This window comes from Protopterus annectens, chromosome 14.part0 (assembly GCF_019279795.1).
Source record: "Protopterus annectens isolate FY-2018-M chromosome 14.part0, PAN1.0, whole genome shotgun sequence".
NCBI classification, from domain to species: domain Eukaryota; kingdom Metazoa; phylum Chordata; order Ceratodontiformes; family Protopteridae; genus Protopterus; species Protopterus annectens.
Genome location: NC_056748.1, coordinates 391,423,063 through 391,439,290, shown reverse-complemented (window position 1 = coordinate 391,439,290; position 16,228 = coordinate 391,423,063).

Below are 16,228 nucleotides of genomic sequence, written 5' to 3'. Positions count from 1 at the left end.
TACACTGAACTGCCTGGGATGGTGTGTAGGGTTGTGCACCACACTCTTGGTGCATGCCTATGCTGGATTAAGGGGCTGCTCACCCTCATTTTATGTAGGACCAGGAGGAGGAGGAGACGTCAAGTGCTCTAGCCAGTGGTGGAGTGAGGTGACAGTACAAACCCACTGCTCTTCACACTATGGAAATATGTATAGTATGCTGTGTTTCTGCTGTTTATTGTCCACTTCCTTTGTGTAATATGAAAGTACATGTAGAAATATTAAAAATGGAGTGCTTTATCAAACTGTATGTCATATATTTAAAATACATCTATATGTTGGCACCACCCCAAGCACTACAACCCTGGGGTCTCAGTACTTTTTCCACACATATATAAACCACACTACAAAATGTAATATCATGTGCTATGCAGTGCACATCAGTCTGGTATACACAGAACTACAACTACTAACCCATACACCTAAAATCCTTATCTGCACGGCTACTGCAGAAATCAGCATGGAAAATATCCACAGGGACAGAGGTGATCTGCAACAAACTTGACCCTACCCATTTTGGGTTTGGCAAGGGTAAATCTTGCTTACTGACCTTTGTGGACTTCTTGGATCCTGTTCCCAAAGACCTGGATGAGGGATAACAGGACATACTACCTATGTTGAGTTATCCAAGGCCTTTGACACTATCCTCCCTTCATGTCTCATAGTGAAGATCTCTCATCTGGGAATTAGGCTATAAAGTACTAGATGGATAGCCAACTGGCTCAACATCAGAACATACACACTCAAAGTTGGAGACTGCACCTCTACCACTAGCCTACTCACCAGTAGAATACTACAAGAATCTGTGCTGGGCCCTTAATTGTTTGGGAAATACTTTCCTGAAGAACAGGTAACAGTAAATCACCTGTAGTTTATTATGTTTGTAGATGATTGCTAACTGGATGCACTCATTTAGAGTCCCCAGTGATGGTAACATATTACAGTAGGGGCTAACACAAACGTATGATTGGTGACAAACTCACGCACTGAACTTTAAGCATACAATAACTGTTTGTCACCTTTGTTAATGAAGTACCCCTGCCAATTATGATATACATATCACCCCTAAGTTCAAACCCAGTGTTGTGAGACTTGGGAACACATGATTATAGCAGTCTACACTTTCATTACTAAGTGCTCATAGTAGTGACACACACAATCTGCAGTGCACAAATCATACATATGGACATCACATCCAAGACCAGGTTAGTCATACCTCTGCTGTACTCTACCCTTATCACACCAATAAAAGAGTACAATGCTCACATCTCTCTGTACCTCACCAGACACCTGCAGCAATTGGAGAGAACACAGGGTTGTGCCTGGTAGACTCACAGGTCTCTAAACATGACATACATCGAAAGACTGACATACCAGTCATTCTACTCGGTATCATGCAAGCTGCTGAGAGGTGACCTATGGCTGCCCTGCAGAGCAGTCTCAGACTCTGCCCTTCTGTAAATGATGAACATCTGTAATTCAAATATGACAACTATAATTTTCCCCAAGGTTCTCAACCCAGCCTCTGAATTAAACAGAACATGATGGGGAAACAGATATATCCCACAACAATTCACGCTCCTCTGTAATAAGCTCCAACTGCATGTGGAGCAGTGCTCGTCAATGACCTTGTTCAAGCCCAACCTTGTCTACTAGTTGAGTGATTGTAAAGTCACGTCTGGGCTTGCATTTATGTCCCTCATGGACAGGGCCAACACATGGATGTATTGTAAATATATGACATACAGTTTGACTCTATATGGTGTGGCTTGCAGGTAATGGTACTTGTGTTTTTACACAGCTAGGCTTCTAAAGACCCTAGTGCTATGAGGCTAGTAGCCTCATATGAACGTCTGTGTAGATAGTTAGGGGTTTCACTGCAGTTAACTGTATGTGTGTGTGTGTGTGTGTGTGTGTGTGTGTGTGTGTGTGTGTGTGTGTGTGTGTTTGTCTAGACAGCAGAGCTAACATGTATATCGTCATCTACTGTAAGTTCACCAGCACTCCTGTATAAATTAGACGTGAGTTATGGCATTTGCATTAAGTACTGTGTTCTGTAGTCTGTGTACTTAAATAGGTAGGGATTTTGTTCTCAGTGCAGTCAAATGGATGTGTGTGTGTGTGTGTGTGTGTGTGTGTGTGTGTGTGTGTGTGTGTGTGTGTGTGTGTGTCTAAACAGCAGAGCAGACATGTGTATCCTACAGTTACTTCTCCAATTACATAGATTGTCAGTATTTTGATACTTGCTCGTGGCTGTGCATCCATTTTATACAGGCCTCCCAACCTCTTGTCTCCCATATGGCCTGTTGATGTCATCTACTATAAGTTCACATGCATTCCTGTATAAATCAGACTTGTGCTGTGGTGCTTGCATAACGTACTGTGTTCTGTGGTCTGTGTACATAGATAGGTAGGAGTTCTATTCTTACTGCAATCAACTGTGTGAGCTGTTACTTGACATTAGAGAGCATTTTAGACCAGCATGTGGGACACTCTTATCTTTTCCTCAGCAGGCAATACTGATGTCAGCTATAAAGTGTTGCCTGACACACTCTAAGTCAGACTTGAGCTGTGGCGCTTGCATAAAGTACTGTGTTATGTAGGCTGTGTACTTAGGTAGGAGTTCTGTTCTCACTGCAATTGACTGTGTGTGTGTGTGTGTGTGTGTGTGTGTGTGTGTGTGTGTGTGTGTGTGTGTGTGTGTGTGTGTGTGTGTGTGTGTGTGTGTGTGTGATCTGTTGCTTGACATTACAGACAGAATTTTACACCAGCATGTGGGACACAGTCATCTTCTTCTCAACAGACACTGCTGATGTCATCAGCTATTTTACGTTTTTGGATATGTAGTACTCCCACCAGGGCAGGGTCAGAGACTGGTCTGGGGAACAAATAGAAGTCATTTCATCCTATACAATAAAGTTTACAGTGACTTGGCTTTCAATCTGTCTACATACATCAAGGCATGGTGTGTAGGCTCTATGTTACCTTGCTGAGAAAGCCCTGTGGTCTCTCCAGCTGCTACATGTGTCTGGTGAGGTATATATAAAAAAGAGCATTATACTTTGTTACTGCTATAATGAGGTTCAACTACAGTGCTGTCATACAGTCTTAAGATATCGATATGATGGCATGCTATATGATATGCACAACATAGGCTTTCAATAGCGTGGACAGTTGATGGTCAAAGTTCAGATTGCTATCTAAATTTGTTCCCAGTGCTGGCATCACAGGGCTTCTGTATAGCAGGACTGTTGTGAATGCTGTGATTAACATGGAACTCCACTTTTCAGATGGACAACATTACAAACACAAATTTCTTCATTTATTTGTAGATCATGTGCCTTTATCACCATTCAGTTGTGTGTGTTAGCTCCTCCTGTACTATATCACCATTGGTGGACTCAATGATTGCACACAATATGTAAGAATCATCAAACTTGGTAAGGCAAAGGCCATATACATTAGCCTGAACTGTTGAGAAATACAATTCAAACACTTAAGGGCCAAGCACATATCCCTGGGGTTCGCCAGTGGTGACAGCTCTACTGGTATAGGTTGCTTCAATAATTTTCACATGATGTATTCTGTAAGTGAACCAATTGTTTACACATTAACTGACATAAGGTTTAATCTCCAACTTGTGTCTTTCCTCATTGTTACCTGCATTTGTGATTATGTCAAAACCCTAGATCAAGATTACAATAGGCAGTATGCACTGTCTTACTTTTATCCAGGCCTATCACATGGAATCAATGTGCTGTGACAACATCACAGATCACCTATGGCATGACCCAGCACATACACCTTCCTGATACTGTTGAATACACAGTTCAACATACCCTCCACATGGCCCATGTTCCCATAGGAGGGTGTATATCAACATGCATCCACCTGAGTTGGGGGTACAGCACCTGATGCATGCATGTACAGAGACATCCTGACTCTCCTCTACTGTGAGGTAGACCAACATGTCATCATGGACCTCCTCTATATGTACACTAGTAATATTCCAGGTGTGTGCAACAAACCTGTGTGAGTTGTTACTGCTACATCAGGTCCATTATATCTGATAGATGTCCTCAAAGAGGTCACTGAGGACATGCATGATGACAACAGTGTCATTGTGTGGAACTTGAGCAGGTCAAGGCATTTGACAAAAAATCCACACTGATGTATTCAGTCAATACTGTCATATGTGGTCATAAACAGCTATATCACCAAATGAGTAGACCACTGTATGACATACATTGCATCTCACTATGTTGAAATATGTGATGTGACATATATCTCAGGTCCAGTGATCAGGTTGGAACGTCAGGGGTGTCTGCTAGGCCCTTTTCTGCCCATTATCTCATTGATAGACATCACGGGTGACATACACATGTTGTCATTGACTCCAGCTGTGATATTAGTATAATACAGACAGTATCAACACATACCAGAGGCTGCTGCCACAGCCATGATAACACCTGCATTGATGAGACAATTGGAGGGATTTATTGAATCAGGAAACAGACAAACTACCCAAGTATAATGTGGACATCACACTCTATAATCAGACATATAGGTATGTGACCTGTGTCCTGGGGTAGAGAGTAAGTGGTACATCCACCAGCATGTGGTCACACTGCTGACTACTCCCTTGAATGTAACAGTAGTATTAAGTATGTGGAGAACATGCTCATCAGAAGCCATAATAACTTCATGGTTCCCAGACTTCATCACACCAATAACTGTGTACAATGCACCCTTCTTCATGTATCTCCACTACACAATTTCCAGTGACGTGTAACTGAAATGTACCACCTTTGTCATAAAGCGCTGTCACATAGCTTATTGGCCATACCAAGGTATTCTGTTTGGGGAATATACATGACTGTCTGATGGTGCAGAACAACAATAGGTTCATAGGTGTTTACTAGGCTACCGACCACAAGCCACTTTTTAAGCCTAGTCATGCATGCCAAGTTCTGATACCCTTAACAAGTGTAAGCAGGGGCGTGTGAGATTAAATCACCCCTGATGTACCAGCATAATGCATCCGAGATTATCCAAGTGTAACTAACTCTGGGCAAAACTGCAATCTAAATTGTAGCTTGCTACAGATCCCCCACCATGCCCCAGGATTCCCACTCCTCTTTTCTTGATGTACTGGAAAATATTGGGGTTCAACCAAGCACCCTAATAATGGGTGACTTCAACTACCCCACCATTAACTGGGAAAACAACTCATGTACCAACTTCTTAGCTCAACACTTTCTGGAATTCATAAACTCCAATGCCCTGGATCACCTTATCCACACCCCCACCAGGGGCAACAATATCCTAGACCTAGTCATTACCAACATGGGTGACCGGTGTTCCACACCTGAAAGACAACTCCTCGTTGGTCCGATCTGACCATAAGATCATCACCCCTGATATCCACATACCGCCCCCACCCCCCATTAAGGAAACCACAGTAAAATATTTCTCCAAAGCCAACTTCATGCTTTTTAAGACAGAAGTGGTGAACTGCATGACACCCATGCAGATGGACAATACAGTTACAACTGCTGAATCCTACACAAATGCACTCTATAAGCACTTACACGAGTGCATGGATCGTGCTATCCCAAACAGAACCAAGACACTATCCTCCAAAAAAAGGAAGCCAATCTGGTGGTCCCCTGTCATAAACAAACTGTACAACAGAAGGAAGAAACTATTGCAAAAGAGAGTAAAATCCCATGAGTGGAGGAGCTTCCTGGTCAGCCTCAGTAAGAAGCTGAGATCCCTTATAATATCCTCCAAAGTTAGCTATGCAAACAAAATCTCCACTAATTCCAAGGACAACCACAAAGCATTCTATAGCTATGTCAAGAATCTCAATGGCAACACCCAGATCTGCTCTGAGTTACAGCACAAAGGCAAGAAAATTACAGAACCAACTGATATTGCCAACATCCTGGCAGATAGGTTCAGTGCTAACTTTACCCCCTCCCCTCACCTCCTAAAGGGCCCATATCTATACAGGAAGAATGCAGAGTGCCTGTAATCACAACTACGCTGGTAAAAGCTGCACTCTCTAAAGCCAAAAATACAGCATCCATTGGACTGGACAACAACCCAGGCTGCATTTTACACGAACTTCAGAACAAACTGGCTCCCCACGTAAGCACCATGTTCAATAATAGCCTTGCATCAGGCTTTGTGCCCACTGAATGGTGCACAGCAATAGTTATCCCACTCAACAAAGGGGGAGCCACCACTGATCCCGGGAACTATCGACCTATTAGCCTGATGAACCTCGTCTGCAAGGACATGGAATGTATCATCATAGAACTCATAAACAAAGACATTGCTAACCTCCAAACTCTGGATCCCACTCAGTACAAGTTTGTGAAAGGCAGATCATGCCTCCTGAATCTGATCAACTTCTATAAGGCAGCCACCAAAGCTGTAGATGAAGGTATGGTGGTTCACACAGCCTATCTTGACCTCGCCAATGCTTTCGACACCATCCCCCATTCTGGGATTATAGCTAAACTCACTAAACTAGGTATAAATCCTTACATCACAAGATGGGTTGCCAACTGGCTCACTGACAGAACCCACACTGTAAAAGTTGCAGACTCCAAATCTGACCTCAAAGCAGTGACAAGTGGAGTACCACAGGGTTCTGTCCTGGGACCTCTCCCATTTGGTATCTACTTCTCTGAAGTACAGGCTAACACAGAAGGCCTCTGGCTAACAAAGTTCGCAGATGACTGCAAACTAGGAGCCATAGTCAAGTCCCCAAATGATGTGGACATCCTACAGAAGGGCCTGCTGAGACAGTTCTTGGTGTCAGAGCCATGGCCTCAAGCTCAATGCCAAAAATGCAGTGTCATCCCCTTTGGTAAAAACTCTGTACCCATGAACTACCACATAGGCAGCAATCTACTTAACACCAAATGCGTGATAAGAGACCTTGGGACCCAGGTGGACAGTAGTCTCTCCTTTGATAGTCACATCACCACAGTAGTCAGGAAGTCCTTTTACATGGCACACCTCATCATAAAAGGGTTCTCATCCAGGAAAAAATAGGTCATTGTTCCCCTCTACTTGACACTCATTAGACCAATTATAGAGTACAATTCCCCTTTTGGAAGGTACCTCACAAGACATCTGCAGCAGCTGGAAAGGCCACAGAAGTACCTCACAAAGAGGATTACTGGCCTCAAACAAATGCCCTACACTGACCGCCTCAAAAAACTCCAGCTTTACTCCGTAGCATATCACCTATCATATCAGGTGATCCCTCCCTAACATATAAAGCTATGTCAAACCCAGAGCTGTTGGACATGCTGCACCTAAAGAAATCCCAATCCCTCTGAGCTACATGCTCTAGGGACATAACCTTGTCACCACAATAAACAGGACATGCTGGAGGGATAGATTCCTGTCCCAGAGACATCCCACACTCTGGAACAGGCTACCCATCTATGTCAAGCAAAGTTCTTCATTAGCACTCTTCAATAAAAATCTTGATGAGTGGATGGGAAATAGGAAATACACCCCGGGGATCACTTCTGTATCTCTGCTTGACAGTGGCACAGGAAAATAACTTTCTTGGATGGCGTAAGACAGGGATCCTTGTTGGCTAGGCTTACGTAGGCCCTTGGGCCAATAGCCTAGTACCTACCTATGAACCTATGAACGTAAACATTTACAAGCAGGAGCCTGGGAGATGAAACATTTATAGGTTGATGTGTGTCCATTAGAGGCATAGTTGCTAAACCAGGGATGAATTTCCTGTTTCCTATCCAATTATCCAAGCTGCACTTGAATTGAGCTAGGAAGGACCTCTGCTTCATATGGATGGGTGCCTGTTCCAGAGACATAATCTGTAGAACATGTGGAGCTTTTCTCCCTGGGCCTCCGCTGAAAAGGGGCTACATAGCTCAGCCAGACAAACCCGGTCAACAAATGTAAAATAAATAAATAAATATTGATATTTATTAATATCAATATGATAGTTAACAAGAATGGATGACTTCCTGAAGGATACTACTATGCATTTTTGGCATTTAGTTTTAGTCCATGGTTCTGACGCCAGTTCTTTGCCTGTGTCAGCCCTTCTTGGAGAACATTTGTGTTATTCAGGGATTCAGTGACATGTCCTAATTTGCAATCATCTGCAAATTTATTCAGCCAGACACCACTGACATTGGCCTTGACTTGAGAGGAGTAAATGCCAAAAATGAGCAGTCCCAGGACCAATCCCTGAGGGACTCCACTTGTGACTGGCATCTTTATAGAGGTGGACTCCCCAATTCTAACTTCCTGGGTCCTGTCTGTAAGCCAGCTGGCTATCAACTGGGTGATATAAGGGTTTGTACCTAACCTCCTGAATTAGTCAATAACGCCCAAGTGAGGTATTGCATTAAATGCCTTGGCCAGGTCAAGGTAAGCAGTGTGAAACATTTTGCCATCATCCTTTGCTTTGGTGATCTTCTCAAAGACATCTACCAGGTTAAGCAGGCAGCACCTGCCCCTGATGAAACCAAAGTGGGTTGGGTCCAGTGTCTGGAGGTTTCCTATGCCATTATCAATCATTTCCTTGATAATTCTTACCATGGCTTTACATATGAGACTAGTGAGACTTATAGGTTTGTAGTTTCAGGGTCTGTAGATGGCCCACCTTTGTCCAGCGGGTTGACTATTGCTGTTCTCCATTCATGAGGCATGAAGCCTTTTTGGAGGCTACAGTTAAACAACAATTGCAGACGGCCTGATAGGTCATGTTTCATGCTACTTGGAAGGCATCCTGGGATATTGTCTAGACCCATTGATATAGTGTTCTTGGCTACAGAGAGAGCATTAAGGACCGTTTCCCTAGTGATAGCAGGGGAGTTATATTTGCTGGTATTTCGTAAGGGAAAGTTGAGAGGGAGAAAGTTGGAGCTGTATTTGTCAGCCAGTAGGTTTGCTATATCTTCTGGTTCAGTATAGGTGGCTCCATTAACAATGAGCTCTGCACACAATTGTGCATTGCCTTTCAGGTTGCAGACATAGCTAAAGAATGCCTTGAGGCCAAACTGACCTCAGATTTTACTTTGGTAGACTTTATCTGTCCTCTGAGTTGTTTGCTTAGTTTGATGAGAGTGCTTCTATCCTGCTGGGTGCTGCACCTCCTAATTTTGCCATGATTTTCTTCCCTCTGTTATGCAGCCTATTGATACTGTAATTTGGGTCTATAGTAGAACATCGAAGTGTCAGGTCTTCGAATGTTCTAATATCGACACCTAGTAACCGAAAGCTGAAAATAGCGAATTTTTAGATAACCGAATTCTTTCCTAGGGAAAGAATTCGGTTGTCCATTATTGTCGCTTCGCTATTTTCAGCTCTGCGGTGGAAAGTTACGGTCAGGTTCAGGTAAGTGTGCGATTGTGTGGATGTGAGGGTTAGGGTGGGATAGGTGAATTAGGGATAGGGCGCGGGTCAGGTAAGTGTGTGAATGTTTGGACGTGAGGGTTAGGGTGGGATAGGTGAGTTAGGGTTAGGGCACGTGTGAAGTGTGTGCGCGATAGTGACATACCTTAGGGTTAGGGTTTGGGTTAAGGTAAGTGGGTAGATAGTGGTGTATGTACAGTTTAGTGTAGGTTTATATGTAAGATTTTAGGTGTATGTGTGTGGATTGCTGTGTGTTTGGTGTGTTTGTGTTGTGTGTATGTGTTTTGGAACAGCAAATTTTTTCCCTAGGAAAAAATTTGATGTTCTAAATTTTCGGTCTTACCAGTTTTCTGTTACTAGGTGTCAATATTAGAACATTCGAAGACCTGAAACTTTGATGTTCTAATATAGACCCTGTAATTCTACCAGGGAGGCTTGTTGCCCCTGTGGTTGTTGTAAAAACAATCTGGTCCAGGGATTTTGTGTTTTCAAAATCCAGGAATCTCTGTGCCTTTATATTTGGTGTTGTATATGATTCCCAGTTAATAGTGAGGTAATTAAAGCCACCCATGAATGTGGTATTGGATTAGACGGTGAGTGTTTCCAATAAGATTAAATACATGTTATGGGCTTCCTGGGTCATAGAGGGGGACCTATAGCTTGCAAGGAAGTGATAAGGGATTTTGTCTATGGTGATTTGAACATGGAAGCATTGTCCTGTTTGATCAGCCTTGAGGTATATTTATTTTTGATGTAAACTGAGACACCTCCACCTATAGTCCCAATTTGTGTTGTAGCTGGTCTAAATGTGTCAAAGGCATTATAACTTAGCACTATCAGTGTGCTGTCTATGGCTTTAAACCATGTCTGAGTGAATGCACAGATGTCAGCATTCTCAAGGGTAAAGAGAATGTCTAGGGAGTGGAGTTTTTTGTTTAGACTCCAAGCATTGAGCAGTAACACCTTTAGATTTTCTTGGCTTTGATTTGCTGTGTCAGAAGTGCTTCCAGTTTGGCATTGCCTAAAAAAGGCACAATGGAGAGGACAATGTTTTAACTAATATTCGAAATCCTATAGTGGACAGATGTAGACCATCCCTGGCAAAGCAGTTTAGTATGTTGACCATCTCCTTCCATACTGACAAATATTTTACTCCCTTAGAATGACACCAGAAACTAAGCCAATTATTAAAGTCAGTTGTCTTTTGTTCATATTGTAGCATCATCCTTGGAGAAGGCAAAATGCTGTTTAATGCTAGACTCATACCAGCCTGGGACGCACAGTCCAAAAGCTCCATGATATCTCTCTTCATATAGTTTATAGAAGTATGTTTCAGGTCATTTATACCCACATGGATTATGACTGAGTCATACTGGTACTTGTGGTCCAATGACCTGAGTGCATGTGTAATGTGTCGGATCCTGGCCCTGATAAGCAACTGACGGTGACTTTCTCCTTACTCAGCCTGGTGAGAGGGACATCAGTGCATCTCACAATGGAGTCTCCAATGACCAGAATGTTGAATTGTGTTGGGATGCCTTATGGTCTTAGAAGTAGAGGCTCCATGAGATGCAGCTGCATGTGTTAATGTGGGTGTTGTTTTGAAAGAGTGCATTCTGGGTTGCTCAGGGTATTTGTCATGTGTACTTCATCTAGAAGGTCTTTGGGGTTTAGGAAAGTTACATTTAAGTACTTCAGCATATGTGGGTCTATGTGTCTGCTTTGAATTGTGTGTGATGAGTGCAGCATGTGTATTATTGACAACCTTATTGACATTGTGAGAACTTTGCTTCCAGTAACATTGTATAAATACATCTCTCACATATCAGTTTGAAAATTAACTGGTTGTCAGTAAACACAATGCAATTTCTACATTGCCTCAGGATGGTTGTATACACCAATCTGGTAATGGAAATAGTGGGTAAGTTCATATCCATGGCATCCTTTTTTGTAGATTAGATAGTTGGGGTGAGAATATAAAGTAATATCAGGAGTATCTGGTTTGCATCTCTGGGTGCAGTACTTTTCATAGGTTCATAGTTCATAGTTTATTACTAAGCTAACTGCCCTTGCGAGCCATTTTAAGCCTAGCCAATTATCCCTTGTGAGACTCAAACCCTGAACCTTGGGTTTGTAAGGCAAACATCTTAACCATTAAGCCACCCTCCCAACCCACTGCAAACTAGTTGCCCTGTGTGCAATTAAGTATTGGTGAAACTTCAATGGTGCTTTTACAGGAAAAATGTCAACTCAGGGTGCCTGCATCTATACAGAGCACTGCCAAACACTTCAAGGGAAACTAATAAGTAGACCCTGATGATTTATGGATGAAGTATTTAGACAGGTATTCTGAATTTAGAAGCAAATCAAGCAGAACTTACTGAAAAGAATGAGTTATCTTGTCAAGAATGATGAAAAGAAGGGAGTCACCTGAATGGCTACTGCCTGGCTACTACTAATGATGGTCTCACCGCAGCTTCACTCTGCTAGGATAACAGTGTTCCTTTGTTTCTTCTCTTACATGAAACAAAACAGTATCACCGATCCCAAGATGAGAAGTAGGCCACAGGCTGTTTGGTGATCCACAGTCTTGTCCCAGATGATGCAAGGTACTTTAGACATGTTGTAGCCTTGAATAACAACCAGACCAATCAGGAGGGTCAAATGCTCAGCCAGAAACAGTCACGAATCAATGCAGTCTGTTCCTTCTCTCACCAGGAGCAAAATAATAAGCACAAATTCCAAACCTGCACCTATGAAGCATTTATTAGGCTTTCCAGTGATCAAATGTCTGCAGGAAATAATGTCCCTATGTCCATTCTCTCACCAGGAGCAAAACAGAAGCACTCATCCCAATATGACTACTAGCAGGCAGAATTTGGGATCTCCAATAATTTGTAATCTTGGAGTAGATGTTGCAGGTTTTAAAGGTAAGATGGAAAAAATGGATTAATATCCTAAGACCTGCAGTATACACTAAGCAGTAAGATATGAAAGGGGCAACTTAAGCTTTAGCTTTCTAAGTAAAGAACCACTAATTTCAAAGGAGCAAGATAGATTGGAAGGTGGTGGGCACTTTGTATTCTGGTTCTGTGGAAAACAGTGGGATGGCCAATAAATTTAAATAGTTGAAGGGGAGTGATTTCACAACATGATTTTGTGCTTACTCACAATATCCAGTGAAAAAGGAGAGGGAAGGAGATGTGTGATCAAATTAGCAGCAGGCAGCTAGAAAAACAGTTACGTTTAAAAACACAACAGCACCAGGGTGTGAAGGTGGCAAAAAACTTAATTTCTGTGTCACTCACAAGAGGCACAGTTCTGGCATCTTTCCTAGTTTAAATATGCAATTAAAAACAGAATACAAGTAAAACAGCGCATAAAGAAAATAAATCACACAATATACAAAATAGAAGAAGGCAATGAAGCATTACAAAATACAAGAAAGCAAAAGCAAACTAACCTTTCCCTCACAGCAAGTTGTGGCAGAGTCTGGGTGAGCTTTTCCAGTAAAGCCTTGAAATGTTCTATTTTACTCCTTAAATAGAAGGCTTACTTCCTAGCTCCACCCTCAGTTCACAGGTAATTAACCTTAACTGACCTATTCTAATTTCTATGTGACTCATAAGAGAGACAGCTGTTGTCTCTTTTCTAGTTTAACTATGCAGTTAAAAGCAGAATACAAATTAGAAGACAGATAGTGATGGTTCCTTACAAGAAGTTGAATTCATTGGTATTTATTTTTTGAAAAGGTACCAGTGTGGTTCAGCAGTCACTCTCTACGACATGACCCAGACTTCAGTGGGGCAATCAACTTTCAGTTCTTGAATACTTGTGTGCTCAGGCATATGCATGTCGTATAAAGTTCTCTTACACTTAACAAAACATAGTATCTGTTTGCTAAAACATAAATTCTCTTTATGTATTTATTTGACCTTTGTTGACTGGGATAATCTGACTGAGCTAGAGCCCTTTTTCAGCAGAGGCCTGGGGAGAAAAGTTCCACAGAAGCACACAAAAAAAGTTACAAAAATAGCATTATGAACACAATACTGAAGTACTCAAATTGGTTACAAAATGTAGCATAAGATGTAAATGCACACAAATACAAAGAGGTAACAAAAACAGCATTCTTTTGAGAACAATACATAAAATATAAAGTGAAGTACACAAGTTGGTAAGATATATTTTTCAAAGTCAGGGTGTAAAAGGAGTCAGTAAATAAGTTGGGTGAAGAAGTTGAGAGAGCAGATAGAACAAGGTGAGTTAGCAATTGGGTAAGTGAGAGGAAGCCAGTAGCAGAGTAGTTAAAAGTATTAGTAGGAGAGGTCAGAGGAGTAGGATTGAGGGGTGTTGTTTAGGAAGGAAAGTTTAAATTGGATTTTTTACAGTGATATGTCCAGCCATATAACAGGTATTCTTTTATATATTTCCAAGTGTTGTTGGACAGAGCTCCTAAGGGTTCAAGAGGGAGTATAAAGAGAGATGAGTGAGGAGATAGCTGGACAGGCAGAGGGCTTGTTGAGGATGGAATGAATGATAAGTTAAGAGAGTAGATGCTGGTGGGGAAACTCTAGCCAGTTTAAATGTTTGAGTGAGTGCAGCGATGTGAGTTTGAGGTCTGGTTTGCCACAAACCTAGCTACTTTGTTGTAAGTGGATTCCAGTTTAGTTAGTAGGGAAGCTTGTAGGTTAGTTAAGATTTGTAAGCTGTAGATCAGGATAGGGAGAAGATAGGCATAGGCAAGAGAGAGTCTAGAGTCTTTTGTGAGGTATTTTTTATTTCTGTAAAGTAAACCTAGTTTTCGGTGTGTTTTCTTTATGCAGTGGTGGACATGCAGGTCAAATTTGAGTTGATCATTAATGATGACTCCAAGTAGTTTGGTGTGAGTTTCCACATTTATGACAAGATTGTTAAGTGATATGATGGAGAAGGTAGGTTTAAGATGTGTGAGAGATTTTGGGAGGACTATAAGAAGCTTGGTCTTTTTGGGACTTAGGATGACTTGGTTATTGGAGAGCCAATTCTTGATAGAGTTAAAGGAGTTTTGGGTGAGGTTATGTAGGTCAGAGTTGGAGATGATTGTGGAGTCATCTGAGTATTGTATGAGAAAAGAGTAAGGACAGGACATGCAAAGGTGATTAGTGAAGATGCTGAACAATAAGGGACCAAGAAGTGACCCTTGAGGAACTTCTGTCTTGACAGGGAGAAAGGGAAACAACAAGGAGAGCCATTTAACAGATTGCTGTCTGTTGGAGAGATAGCTAGAAAACCAGGAAATTGATGAACTGGAAAGACTGAGGTCGGAGAGTTTGGAAAGGAGCATAAGGTGTGAGACAATGTCAAATGCTTTAGAGAGGTATAGAGAGAAACAGGAAATGAGTGTGTTGTTGTCTCTGACTAGATAGATAAAATGAATAAAAGAAATGAGGGCAGTAGTAGTGCTGTGATTTGGATGGAAGCCATGTTGGGTGGACATGGAGTAAGTATTCCATGAGTTGTTTGTGTACCCATTTTCAAGTATTTTGGAGAGGGTGGACAGTATTGCTATAGGCTGGTAGATAGATAGTTCTATGGAGTTGCCTTCCTTGTGGATAGGTATGGTAAACAATTGTTTCCAGAGTGAGGGTACAGTAGATTCATGTATAGAGTAGTTAATAAGAATAGAAATGGAGTGGGCTATGGAGTTAGCATCTAGTGTGAGGAAGACTGGAGGTAGGATGTCCACAGATGAAGAGCATGGCTTAAGCTTATGTAGGAGGTATTTTATGTAGCTAGTGAGAACTGGTTTTAGAGAGAAGGAGATGTTTTAATTTGAGGGGGTAAAGGGGTCAGTGAGGTTAGAGGAGTTAGAAGTCTGTATAAGTTCACTGAAAGTGTCATTGAAGTAGAAGTTAAATATGGTGAGAGTTTCTAAGGGAGAGGTATTAGGACTGAGGTTGGGGGCTGTGGGGTTGCCCAGGTGAAGAATTTGATTAATAGTGTTCCAGAATTTTGGGGTGTTACTGAGATGGGTTGTTTGGGGTTTTAGGTAAAAGTTTTTCTTGTCATTGTTGACTTGCTTTTTAGCTTTTTAGCTCTTTTAGCTGTTTTACATTTATAACTTAATATTTAGAGTGATATCAGTGTGGTGTTGGATACCTTTGAAAAAGATGCCTACAATACAATTATTTTATCCATTTATTTTCTTTCTATTTGCATGTTCTACTGTCAGTAAATGCAAAGCTTTTTGTCTTGTCTCACCTGCTCTTTATTATCAGACTTAGTTCTAAGACCTATACATACATGCATATATACATACAAATGATTCAAGCACAGGCAGTAGTGCCTTTCTAGCCTGACAGTATACCAAAACAGTTGTTCCCATAATAAGTGTCCAGGCTGTTCATAAAAATATCTAAACTAGTGCTTGTTTTAATGTAATATTGTAGCCATTTCCATGCATCAGTTGCTCTCTCAAGAGAATCAGTTAGTGCACTTCCCATTCCTATGGAATCTTCTACATGGGTTGTCTGATGATTCTCGGCTTTTTGATAACCTCAAACATTCCCAGAGGTAGTTGTCTCTAAATGTCCTATATACCTGAATAAGGTCCCCTCTTAAATATATATGTGAGACACTGTATAAGTTCAGATATTTTAGTCTTTCATAATAACTTACATTTTCACATCCATGGATGCCCTTGGTATATTTCTACTGTACTTTTTCCAGTTTACTCATGCTTGTTTTCTTATAAAGTTTCCATATTGTTATTCGACACTCAAGTTTGGGT